Source organism: Lagopus muta, chromosome 3, assembly GCF_023343835.1.
Source record: "Lagopus muta isolate bLagMut1 chromosome 3, bLagMut1 primary, whole genome shotgun sequence".
Lineage (NCBI taxonomy): Eukaryota > Metazoa > Chordata > Aves > Galliformes > Phasianidae > Lagopus > Lagopus muta.
Window position 1 is genome coordinate 85704752 of NC_064435.1, and position 13488 is coordinate 85718239.

General features: G+C 39.0%; 1 protein-coding gene and 1 long non-coding RNA gene across 5 annotated transcripts in view; both read right to left on the reverse strand.

The window, feature by feature from the left end:
• Nucleotides 1-13488, reverse strand: part of LOC125691160 (uncharacterized) — a 125415-nt gene that overhangs the window by 37948 nt on the left and 73979 nt on the right. The window lies entirely within an intron of this gene.
• Nucleotides 1-13488, reverse strand: part of LOC125691159 (uncharacterized) — a 65562-nt gene that overhangs the window by 10397 nt on the left and 41677 nt on the right. Inside the window, exon 1 of one of the 4 annotated variants that reach the window (XR_007375941.1) lies at nucleotides 169-231. The exons of 2 other annotated variants lie outside the window; for them this stretch is intronic. The gene's annotated coding sequence lies outside the window, so the exon portion shown is untranslated. Of the gene's footprint in view, nucleotides 1-98; nucleotides 232-13488 lie in introns of those variants that run through there. One more of the 4 variants, XR_007375940.1, reaches the window with a different exon arrangement.

Genomic DNA, 13488 nt, shown 5'->3' on the forward strand with positions numbered 1-13488 from the left:
TGATTTATATTTCATAGTTCTGACAGAGATAAGAAGGCAGAATTTAACAGAGTAAAATATTTAGAAATGCTACAAATCTTGAACGCTCAGGTGCTCACCTAACAAAAAGAAAATTCATGTTTAGCTTGTGTTCTCTGGCTTGTAGCAAAGGTGCAAGCCTGCATTCACCTGCTCCAGTCCAGTTCCTCAAGTGCCAAGTAACATAAACAATCTCTAGCACAACGAACACAGAATGCACCGTGGACCATCTGCTGCTGGTTTCTAAATGGATTGCTAGCAATTATAGAACTCACCTGGGATATAAGAGACCCAGGTTTTCATTCAATGTTAATTCAGGCAACCATGGTAGCCTCTGGCTTACTGGCTGTTCTGGGGATGGAGCCGCTTGTCTCCAGAAAACTGAGTTTGTGCCTGAGAGATTTTCATGGCAGCTAGAATTGTTTGTTAAGACACATCAGTGTTAACAGCAGCAGCAGCAGAGGTATCCATCAGTTCTTCTGGCTACTTCTAAAAAGATATTACAGAATTACTCTTCACACCACATGCAACTGAACTGCAGAGACTACGGCTACACTTTAAAATACTGTGATGCAAAAACTGACCAAACATTTAGAAGGATAACAATACCATCTGAAATCAAAATCAGTACTATTAATACATAAGCTGGAAGATGCATTGTACTGCATGGCTGGGAGTTTAAGCCAATTCTTCCTGTTAGTTATTGCAAGGAGATGTAATACAATTTATCCTATCCCTGTTGAACTTCGGGTTTTCTGGATCTACTCTGAAACATCTGCTTCAGAGTATATTTGTTGTCTTCATGTTATGGGAGTTTCTTACTACTCATCTGCCTTGCAGGACCTCCAGAACATTTTTTCCAACATTGTAAGACTCAAATGAGATATGATATATAATCAGAATGTATGATGCTGACAATTTTGTTTTATTATCTCAACGGTGATGGCTTATTACTACTCTTCACTCAATTTCTTAGCCAAAGAACTCAATAGTCTCATTCAGTCATCTACTTAATGGAATTCCCTATTTAACACAATAAAAGACCTATCTTGATTAAATTCTCTCTCTTTAAAAAAAGATAAACAATTTTCACAGTGGGACTTCAACACTCAGCTGAAGTATAACCAAACAGATGTCAAGAAATGGTAAGAAGCATCTGAAGAAGCTACTTAAATTATAAGTGGCTTTGTGTAGTTTTTACATTTGCATCTCTTCCACTTTGAGTGGCAAGAGTGGAGTCAGCATGAGTAAGTCAGCAAGAGTGCAGCATGGGTGTGTTGTATCCGTATCTATTTATTTTACAAAGAGAAAATGATAATTTAACTAATTAAAATCTTTTTGAAAGAAAATGACCAAGAAAGGACCATCAGATATTGCAGCCACAGTGCTCCACATAACAATCAGCAGTTGTTGCTTGCGAACCTGAAGAGCCTTGCGCTTTGCCATAAACAGCAGAAGGGCTTTCAGCTGTAATAACCTTGGATAGTTGTAATGGCCAGGTACATACACTCTGCATTACCCAGAGGAATTGAAACTATGCCTGGCATCTTTAGGTGCTAATGCTAAGAAAAAGAAAAAAAAATCAATGGTAATGATTTTCAATGCTCTCTGAGTTTCCACTTTATGTCAGGGAATATTTTTGTACTTACAGGACAGCTAATGAAACAGGGCCATAGTTTTAATTAAGTGGTCAAAGAGCTTTTAAAATAGAAACACCCAAAAGTAACTATAGTAATGCATTTAACAAAAACAGCCTGCAGACTCTAAAGAATGGGGCTAGAATGGCTCAGCCAGGACAAAGCAGGTGATAATTCTCTTGTTATGTATGCCAACATCACATTAGGACTTAGAAGAAATCTTCCAGCAGCTTTATCCCGGTATTTCTCTACCTATTCACCCTGGACTGAGGACAGGCTGAGGGAGTTGGGCTTGTTCAGCCTGGAGAAGAGAAGGCTGCGGGGTGACCTCATTGCAGCCTATCAATACCTGAAGGGAACCTACACCCAGGAGGGGAGTAAACTCTTCAAAAGGGCTGACAACAGCAGGACTAGGGGAAATGGTTTTAAGTTGAAGGAGGGAAGATTTAGGTTGGATGTTAGGGGGAAGTTCTTTACAAGGAGAGTGGTTAGGCCCTGGAACGGGCTGCCCAGGGAGGCTGTGGATGCCCCGTCCTTGGACGTGTTTAAGGCCAGGTTGGACGGGGTCCTGGGCAACCTGATCTGAATGTGTATGTTTGGTGGCCCTGCTAGGCAGGGGGGTTGGAACTACATGATCCTTGAGGTCCCTTCCAACCCGGGTGATTCTGTGATTCTGTAATTCTGTGATTCTGTGAATAAATAATTCTTTTTTTCTTTCTAAAGCAGCCTCTCACGTACTTGAAGACTTAATTCAATTCTCTTCATCTTTGTCTTCAGCCATTCCATTTCTATGCTTAGATCTCCTCTCTCCAGCACTGCATCTGTTAAGCAGTCAGTACAATAAAATCACTCATCCTCTTCATAGTTTCAATGCTGTCAGCAAGTGGCAAAACCATAAGTAACTTGCGAAAAAGTATCTTTCTGCTGCTTCCCCTGAACCACTTAGAATCTATGTGCTGAGGAACAAGAGTATAAAGAGAGGCAATGTCAGTGAAGGAGTGACGTTAGAGGGAAGAAGATGCGAAATAAGCTTAACAAGATAAAAACAAGGCTGAACAGGGTTAATAAAAGTTGAGTAATTAACTGTGAGTAATTTTATAAAGGACATTGCTGGCTGCATGTCTATTGGACAAGATAATGCAGTGAAAGACAGCTAAGGAAAGCAAATTATCAGAAGGTTGAGAGTTATTTGGGAAAACAAACCTTCTTTGCAGTGAAAAAACAGTGCACCAGTCTACTTTCAAATAGGCAATCAGTGCATTTTGGTTTGTTGATGTCAGAGAGGTAAGTAGATAGCCAAGTTCAGCTTAGCACAAGTGACTGTGAAGTGATTAATACTTAAAATACTTGAGGCAGAATAACCAGAAGTGCAAGACGTAATTAAGAAAGGAATGAATATCAATAGTAATGCTATCTGCACCTGGTGAAAAAGAGCACGTTGTTGACATGGTGCATTTGCTACAGATGGTAACTAAAGCGGGTTATGTGTGAGAGAGATCAAAAAAAGATAGAATTTCTAAGGCTCTTCTAAAGATCTGATATTTAAAGATGCATTCAAGTCAGTGCATACAACACTATAAGTCAACTGAAGGATGTGGGAGATGAAATTTTTTATCTTAATCAAAATACCTAAACAATAGGAATGGGAATTCATTGGTTATTTAAACAAAATGTCATAGCTTAATATAATGTCTTATTTTAGAACTATTGAAGTAGTTTTCCTGTCTAAAATTGAATATTCTCCTGCCCAAACTAACAGTAACATCTTCTAAGCAACCACCTATTGTGTTCTTTTAGAACTACCTTTACTATCAAAACCTCAGCAAATTAAGTGCATTTCTCTCTTATCACAGTTTCCTCATCGAAGCCACACTCAGCTGAGCTGTGAGGACAGCTGCTGTAATGAATACCTACCCTGTATCTTTTGATCCATGTGCTAAAAATGTACAGCTATGTCTTAAAATACACACAGGCAAATTAATTCTTGCTTCCTACAGAACACAATCCTGTGCAAGGAACAGCTGTGGAGCTGAATACCATAGGCTCTTCATGGAGAATCCTGCACCTTCAGGAATCTCAGCAGAAATTGTGTCTCTGCTGCTGAGCTCTGCTAGAAATACATTAGAATTATTAACAACAATGTAAGGATCTATGATCAATGAGTTTTTAAACAAGTGTGTCTAAATTAGCTCAAAAATGAGATTCATTTACTTAAAAACCTGTGGAGTCCCACAGAAGTACATAAAGAAGTACAGTGTCTCCACAAATATGATCTCCCATGTGCAAGGTTCATAGAAGAGGAGGATAAGAACAAGATTGTATGGGGAAAAGAAATGAAAATTAACATTATCGTGGGCACAGAGTCATGCCCTGTCTCATATTTGCTGGATTTCTGAGGTATGTTTTGGCTCTTGAGGACCACTTCCCTTAGGGAAATGGCTAGAATTCTGAAAGTTGGATGTAACACAGGGAAGTTCTCAGTAAATCAAAATGGTACCATTCAGATTCCTTTTGCAACTCAGAATGAAATAAGTTACACTGCAGCTAATCCAAGCAAAGATATTAGGGTGAGGAAATGAAATTGCAGATGATTATTTGACTTCAAGATCTGCCACACTGAGTGACTGGAGACAAAAGAGGTAATCTCAGATATGTATAAAAACTGAGAGAAGGATTTCTTGGTAGTAGCCCTGCTGAGAAGGACTTACAAGTTCTGGTGGATGAAAAATTTAACACGAGCCAGCAGTGTGTGCTTGCAGCCAATGGTATCCTGGGTTCCATCAGAAGAGGGGTAGCCAGCAGGGAGAAGGAAGGGATTATTCCACTCTATTTATTCTGCCCTCGTGAGGACCCATCTGGTGTACAGCATTCAAATCTGGGGCCCCAATTCAGGAAAGATGTGGAGCTGTTGGAATGGGTGCAGAGGTGGACCATGAAGGTGATCAGAGGGCTGGAGCACGTCTCCTATGAAGACAGGCTGAAGGAACTGGGTTTGTTTGATCTGGAGAAGAGAAGGCTGTGGGAAGACCTCCTTGTGGCCTTCCAATATTTAAAGGGAGTTTATAATCATGAAGGAAATGAGTAGACAGAGATACAACAAGGGATAATGGTTTTAAACTAAAGAAAGGGAGATTTAGATTGGATGTCAAGTGGAAGTTTTTTACTGTGAGAGTGGTGAGGTGCTGGGACATGTTGCTCAGAGAGGCTGTGGGTGCTCCATTGCTGGAGATGTTCACGGACTGTTTGCATGGGGCCCTGGGCAATCTGATCTAGTACTTGATCTAGTGACTGACAACCTTGCCAGTGGCATGGGATGTGGAAATTGGTGATTCTTGAGGACCCTTACAACCCAAGCCATTCTACGATTCTATGATTCTGTGACCAAGGTAAAGGCAGTTAAACAGTAAGTGAGTGACAATAATTTCTGTTTTCTTCAGTATGGGAATTTAAATTGATGACTATCTGGGCTGAAGATGGAAAGATTACAGAGAATGCAGGTAATCCTTCCCACAGAGGCTTGGAGTTCACACTCCAATATTTGAAATAGCAATTTTAATTCTCATGGCAGCTCTTGGGAACTATCTGACCAAAGGTAAATAGCCAGCTTGCCTCTTAATGAGCATCTGAATGCCAATTTACACTAAACTTAGATTTGTGTGGAAGGGATGCTGCTGAAAGCATATATGCTATTTTCCACACTGTAGAAGATTAAAATGTTTCACTGAATGGGAGGAAACTAAAATTTTCTCTAAAATTTGTTGAATAAATTCATGATAATCAGGTATGTTCTCTAATCAATTTTTTTGCTTTGTCAATCCAGCATTTATATTCAGGTACCCACCCCAACATGTAAATAGATACTATGTTCCTAAAACATAAATGATCATTTTCATTTTGCAAGTATGAAAATGTATTTTACAAAGTTTTTAGGCTTCTTTCATAGAAGAATAACTTCCAGACATGAATGCAATCTACTTTGTTACTGCTGTAAACTAGTATAAACATCCTAAAAATATTTTGCCCTCACTTCTTCAAAATCATGTCTTAATGCATTCAGTATTGATTTCAATCTCTATCCAGATTTGGTAAATGAATTAAAACATTCTTAATCTACCACCATTCGTAGCAATGAAACATCAACTGGATGGCAAATGAGTAAAATGTTACTTATCAAAGGACACATAGAAATATATCTTAATTTCACTAAATCACTGCTAGTTACAGTATGATGTAGTTGTGTGGCTTCCTCTGCTAGTGAAAAACAACTTCAAGGTCTTGACAAATAAGATTATTTATCAAACAATCATACATGGGTGAGAGAGGAAATGATTTATTTTTCTCCCTTTCCTCGTAGAAATATAGATGTTCCCACTGACACCATCCAGGTGGCACACATTGGATACTAGTAGTCTCTACTAATTTCACTTGGATAGCAGTGGCCTCAAGAACTAGAAGGATCATAAAAACTCTGTTACGTGAATATTATACCATTAGATTTTAAAGTGGCACTTAAAACTCTTTAGTATTAGGTACTGAAGGTACAGTGGAGGTTTCAGCCTCTAGTTATCTGAAACCAGAAGGGCTTTCCACCAAGCAACATTCATAGCAGAATTGTCACTCACTTCAGCAAGGTGAAAGTGAGCAAGAACGTAGTGTTATAAGAAATCTGTACTTACAGCCAAAACCACTGAAATTACATTTCTGATGCCTTGAAAATAGGAATCATATAGGCAAAAAAAGGTAGAAACTATGTGGGTAAAAGTATGAACTTGAATGTTGGTGACTACAGTGGTTCATAACTACTAATTACTTCTTTAGCATACGTCTTTATTTCTCTTAAGGACTAAGGTTAACAACAGTTCTAATGTTTCTTGCCTTCTCTTTTGCCACATAAACGACTGCAAGAAATCTCTCATTTCAACCAGCCAAAAAGGAGACAATGCAGAGTGATCAACCAAATACTTTTTCCAGCCTTTACGATAAGCCAGGTTAAGAAATAGAAGGAAAATTAAAGAAGAGGAGGGGGAGTATGAAGCAATGTTTAATGCCTGTGGCATTATTTCTTTTACCAATGAATGCTAAACAATTTTCAAACTAAGATCACAGTTGAACAGGCAGAAAACAAAAATGTCATTTTGTCTGTGAAGTTCTCAGAAGGATGAACCTGTCAGGAGGTAGAGAAATAGGTCACATGCAAGTTAATGGAAAGTAATAAATGGAATACGTGGTGCCGCAACGCTTTTCAATTAAAAGTTCACATGCTGGATGCCATTTAAACTGACAGATACTCAGCTCTTATCAGCCTGCGTATTTAGATTCTTTGCATTTATAAAGGCTGCTGTTTATTCCACTGGGTAGCCTCTGAAATCCTCCTGTTGCATTCATTAGTCAATAATAATTGAAGCACAAAGTAGTGAAATGCCAGGATTCATAGGAAAATGTTTCATGGGAGGATGTCTTTCGCATTACAGATGTTCAGGTGCTTCAGAAAAAACTGACGTTAGAGAAACATGTCACTAGACTGACATGAACTAACCATCACTGTTTGACCAGAGAGCTGTTACCATCTCAAGAGGCAGCTTCAACACAGCTTTTTGGCAGCTTAAGACAAAAAGAAGAGGTTTGGAAGGTGATATAGAGAGCATCATATTTGCATGATGTGCGGCAGCACTGCAATCCACATTCTGCTATAGAGCTGGGATGGTAATAATGAACTGCCTGAAAGGGCTGTACATACTAATACATGCTTATAGCTTCATCCTTGTTTTGTTCTTTTGCATGAGGTGGATTATTGTTGGATTATTGTTTATAGAGATTACCTGAGCCTCTTGCAGATGAGACTAAACAGCGTAGCTTTTATCTGGGAGAGACGACTTAAAGCTGAAGAGGAGAAACAGAAAGATACCATAGGTAGTACTATACCTAACATTAGGAACGTGGCTGCAGCATCCTGAGGAGAAGAATGTTAGGCATCAGAAGGATGCACTTTTGGGATATATGTATGTATATCTGAACTCTTCCCCTAGCTTGTTTGCCTGACTTGGAGCTCACATTAAGTCGTCCCTCTTACTAGACTGAGCACTTTGCAAAACTCCTTTGCCTCAAGCTGACAGTGAGAGTCATCTATGTAACTACTTGCTAGTCCTCAAACTTGCTCAGGCAATGAGAGTTCTGTTTTGTAGCCCTCCTCAAGGGCCGGGATCTTAGTCATACCCTCCTTTCAGCACAAGGTATCTGCATTGCGTCAGAGCTGGTGGAGCAGCTTTCACTGTGCATGTCACAGCTGTGTTTCTAAGCTGGCCAGGCTGCTAGAGGCAGCAACAAGAGGCATCCTGACACTGCAGGAATGATCCACCACTACAGGGTGGAAAGGATGAATGTGGTGCTCTGTATGTGACAAACAGATGGAGGCTGCTGGAGTGCCACAAGCAGACTGAACGAAACAGAAAGACACTCCATGTTTGGTAGCTTTACTGATTGAGAGCAGAGCTGAGACAAATATTAGTCATTTTCTTGCTCAGACTGGAAGGTTGCATGCGTATGCAGAAGTCTAAACATGGGCTGCAAATGTTTCCACTGCCAAAATCTTAATGGGATGTTTCATTTTAAGCAGACATTTCTTTGTTCAATTGATCATTTTAGCTCTTTTTCCCTATCTGGCTGTAGAAAATACATCTCAGTGGCTAAGTGCCAAATCAAAGAACATAAATAACAAACCAAGACACTCATCAGTTGAAGAAAAACAAGCTGATTCTGCTGGGGCTCCCTTTACAACAGACCCAAGATCCGTACTGCTCTGACCGACTGTCAGGCTGGCAAATATCAAAGCCAGGAATAATGGAAAAAAAGGTTGTACAACCTGTAAAATTTGCACAAGTACATAGATGTGTTTTCAAAGAGGTTACAAATGAAAAGGGGAAGAACTGTGCATCCTTAGCTTACAAATATATCAGTGTGCATTGATACTATGAGGATCAAAATATCTGTTTTCTGATTTGAACAAAACAACGCCATAACCAAGTGTCAAAATTTGACCTTAGTTTTGCTGCTTACTTTTAACCCTTCCAGGTTGCTTATGTTCTAAGGATCTAAGCACTAAAAATTTTGTACTAAATTATTACTGATTCTTACTCAGCGTAGATGAGAAATTAGGTACCAGTATGCCTGTCCCCTCTCCACACACAAAGCCTTTGGCTTACATCTGTTGTCAAAAGCTTGAAAAGGGTTATTTTTAAAATGTTTCTAAATGTAACTTGTAGTCAGTTAATATTTAAGTACTGTCTACACTGCACACAATGAAATGGGAGCATGCTTTGGAAAGATCTGATTGACTGTGACCGTCTGATAGCTTAATGCAGTTTGATTTTGATATCATGTAAGTGGAGCACAGTGATGAAAAAAAGTTATACTAATAAAGGTCTCTTTTTTTCGCAGCCTACTTATTCTGGGATGCAGAAGCATGCATCTCTCTATCCTTTTCTCTTTTAGAGCACACGACTGCAAAATAAATAGACAAGAAGGCTTTTCTTCATATTGTAATTATAAGAAATCTAAGTAACAGACTATTACTTTGATATTGCTAAACCAGAGGGGGCAAATTTTAAGCTTGCATATGCTTCCAGCACAGATGTCAGCAGAGCAATGATGAACACTCTAGGAAGAAAGAACCTCATGAAGCAATAAGTGACACAAGGGAAAGCAGTGAACCAGCTGGACCCAGCTGCCCCATGGTTGCTCAGGGGGGTGTTCCACTCTGTTTCACTTGCCTGACCCTCTTTAGCATCCAGGCAGATCAAACTGCGCTGTGACGTGTATAAAGTGGATTAATGTTACAAAGAGAGTTGTATGAAGCTACCAAATTCATTTCTGTGTGATTCTAAAGGTTTCTAGGGTGAAAGGCTGATGCATTAACTCGTTGCATCAACCACATCTTATTATGCAGAAGTTAATGCTAATACACTCAATTAGCTACATTTTTACAGATCTGATGCTTTCATGGATATTTTTCCTTGTGCTAATTGCACTATTTACATCTTTTATTTAATTTAACATGTAGTTTGTGTCAAAAATTCCTTGAAGAAACAACAACTAGGCTGTTATTAAAATGTACATCACCAAGAATGCAAGGAATGTAAGCTGTTGCAGATTTGATGAGGATGCTGCCCTTAGCCCCAGTGGGCCACAAAGCCAAACAAATGAGTTACCTGCTGCAGTTTTCCTCTTCTCCTCTCAGCACATGCAAGCATATCTGGCACTGATTCTCGCCTACACACAATATTTTTATATCACTGTGAGGAATTAAAAAAAAAGCTGTAAATATCCTGAGTAAGCACTGCTGGCATAGAGAATAGTTTGCGACACTTCAGCCTCAAAGGTTCAAAGGATGCATCCCAGGCCATGTCTGAAGCATATTGTGCTGAAGCAGTTGAGATGGCTCGTGGATATAACTGTTTTTCCTGTCATGAGAGGAATGCAGGATGAAGTGTGGGGAGCCTTGAAGAAGCCTGTTGCTCATATTTACATAAACTAATGATGTACTCTGTATACAAACAAGACAAGCTGATATTTCAGCAACGATGGGCCTGATTAGTTTTTAATGATGATGAAGGCACCACTTTGTCGGTTTGCACTGAGCTTTATAAACCAAATTTGCAGTGAGCCAGTTGAGGTAAAAATATGTTTTCATTGGTACATTCAGCTATGCAATGGTACGTAGACAATGTATAAATCTAAATTTTGCATCAAATGTATGCTACTGATTGTCCCCATGCTTCATTCAGGGAGCAAATGTGCCTCCCTTCAGGCCTATATGCTTGCTTCCTTTCCAAGAAAATCACAAATCTGAAAGTGGAAACAGTACCTGGGCCTGTGATTCTCCTGAAGACATCATGAAAAGTCTAAAAGCTTTATACATAGGAGCTGAGAAATGCTCTGGCTCAGTTAACTTAGACATGGCTGCTGCCTTTATCCTGTCAGCTGTACTCTCAAAGGAGGGGAGCGGAGTGGTAGCTATAAGACAGCTCCTATTTTATGAGAGCAATAGATGCAATGCATTAAGAGAATGATTTTAACATGGATACGATACTGTTATCTTTTCTTGATTTGTTAGCTCTCTAGATATAGATATTGCCAGTCTGAAAAAAAAAAAAGCAAAGCTGTTACTTTTTGTGTATAGAAAAAGCTTTCAGTTTCCAGATAGTGAAAGAAAAATGGGAATGTTCAACTGTGCCTAGCCTTTTCAGGGCACTAAAACACATATAACTTTTCAATGCTGTGAAGACATACTATTAGGGAAGGATTGGTTTTGACCATGACTACAAAGAATCAACTCAGATGTGATTCATCAAGTCTAACCTACCTATTACTTTCTTGTCTGAAGACAGGTGAGAAATATATTTTTCTCTTACAAGACAAAATCTCCTACAAGAGTACAAAATCTCAAAATTGCTCTAATTCCCCCAAGACATCTATAAAAATCACATCAAGACTTTGTGATAAGGCAGATACATGTTACTAATCCACTGTGATCTACTTTATCTGGAAAGATACCTTATCTGTCATTTCAACATATAGGCTTTCCTAAACATACATGAACTCTTCCTATTTGGAGCAATCATAAAACCTCTCCCTTACAGCCTGAAAAGGGCAAAGTGCTTGGTGGATACTCCCATAACATGGCTGGTGATGCCATCTCTTTTCTGCCCACAGCAAATTGTGTAAATGTAATATCTTTTAGACAACTAACTTTTCCAAACTCCAAGCTATAAGGAGAATTCCTACTTGTCTTCAGGCACAGATCAGATGGATACATAAAAGGACACTGTGAGTCTTGTTTCCTTCTGAAACCAGTGAAAAGGAGGAACCGTGCTTCATTAGGATAGTGGCAGGACAGACCAGCCCCATGTCCCCCAGATCAGCTGAAGCACACCTCTCACTAGGTCCTGACTGACACTAGAGCAGTGGCACAAAATGCTGTGAATAGCAGAGAATGCAAGTCAAAAATGAAAGAAAAGTATTGTTTGGTCTGTTCAGAACCACCACTATTTTCCCTCTCTCCTGCATTAGAAGTGAACATTGCTGGCTGATGCTGACCCTGTCCCACTTCCAAAACCCCAGTCTTCTGAACAGCATCAGATCATCCTGTTCTTTCCCAGTATATCATGTTACCTTTACAGCTGAGAGAAGGATCTGTTTACTTTTCCCACTGAGATACAAGGACATAGCATTTAGAATGTAGCATTAATTTGCATTGGTTGCAGATTACAGTGCAGTTAGTACATGGAGAGAGGAATACTTGTGCAAATAAATCACAAATGATATGACAAATACTTTTAGAGAATATCATGTAACAGTGTGACAAGGTTTTCTTCTTACACAGTGTATTAAAAGGAATCTTACCTTTAACTACTGAGAAAATAATTTCTCCTGATTTTTTTAAAGCCTTATCCAGTCCTCTTAACATAATTTCCTGAGCTTTGAACTCAACAAGTCTTCTAATAATGTCCTTAAATGAGGGAAGGAGGTAATTTTCTCTCTCGCTGCCTTTAGGGGATCATCAATCATGCATCACTCATAAGTATTAGCATTGCACCATGGCTGCTTTTTTTTCTTTTTTTTTTTTTTCAAGAAGCCTAATTGTGCGTGGAGGAAGTAGAGTAGAGTAAAAGGTTTCATTTATAAATTGCACATTCTTTCTGTAGAATTGCTGTACCTCCTGTAGGGCAATTTTCATATAAAACCCTATGCTGATTCAGATCCCCAGCCACAATAACTTTTTTTATAACCTTTCCTCCACCCACTGCCACTACATATTTCTAAAACAAGCAAATTCCATGGATGTTATAAGGACAGATTATAAATGAATTGTACTGTGATAAGGTCGCAGAAGATGCACTTAATAAATCACGTGATGATGCAAGAATTGAGCTAAGCTACTTTATCTAAACCCCAATAAACTGCTATCAAAATATTAAGAACTGGTTTCACTGAGCATTTATTCCCAAACATTCACTAGTTCAGTAGTTTCTGTATTAGAACACTAAACACAGTATGCTAAAAAGTGGATTAGATCACACAAAATGTGATGGCTTTCATCTGAGCTTCCAACTGATCTTCCCACATTGCAAAATCAATATTTGCATTTATTTGCACATTAGTACCTGCAATTAGTATCAGGAAAAAATTATTAATTGCAGTTAGCAGTAGGTGATTAAGAGAAACCAAAGTCCGAATACTAATCATACAAAATGGCAGTAAGTGTACCTGAAGAAGTAACACGAAATCATCTCTAAATCTCAGTGTTTCCTGAAAATAAAAAGCTTCTCCACACAGGACAGTATTTTTTTTTCAGAAAATAAGTTAGATATGGAGCAAAGTGCTTTCCTGCTTTTTTACAGAGTTCTGTTTCTTGGTTACAACAGTGAGACATCTCCACTGAGCACTCCAAATCCCTGCAGTATAAAGGGCTTCCTCAGATTCAACAGTCCCAAGGAAATTTCCCTGATTCTTTCATCTGTTTTTCAACTTTCTTCTTTCTCTACTCTCACACACCTTTCCAGCCAAACAACACCCTCTGAGCTTTGTTCACTCCTGGAATAAACATTTCTAAATGGCCTTACATGAACATTTGCTGTGGGCTGCCCCACACCAATGTTTTGGCACAAGAGACACCGTAGTTTCATAAAGATGCTTATTTGTTTCTAAAAGCCTATGGAAAAGGAACACATATTTTCTCACTGTGGTTTCACCACATTTTAAACCAGTCATTCACGAAGTATATATAGTAGCAGCAGCAGGGAGCAGTCTGCACTCGAGGCTAGCAGTCTCACAGAAA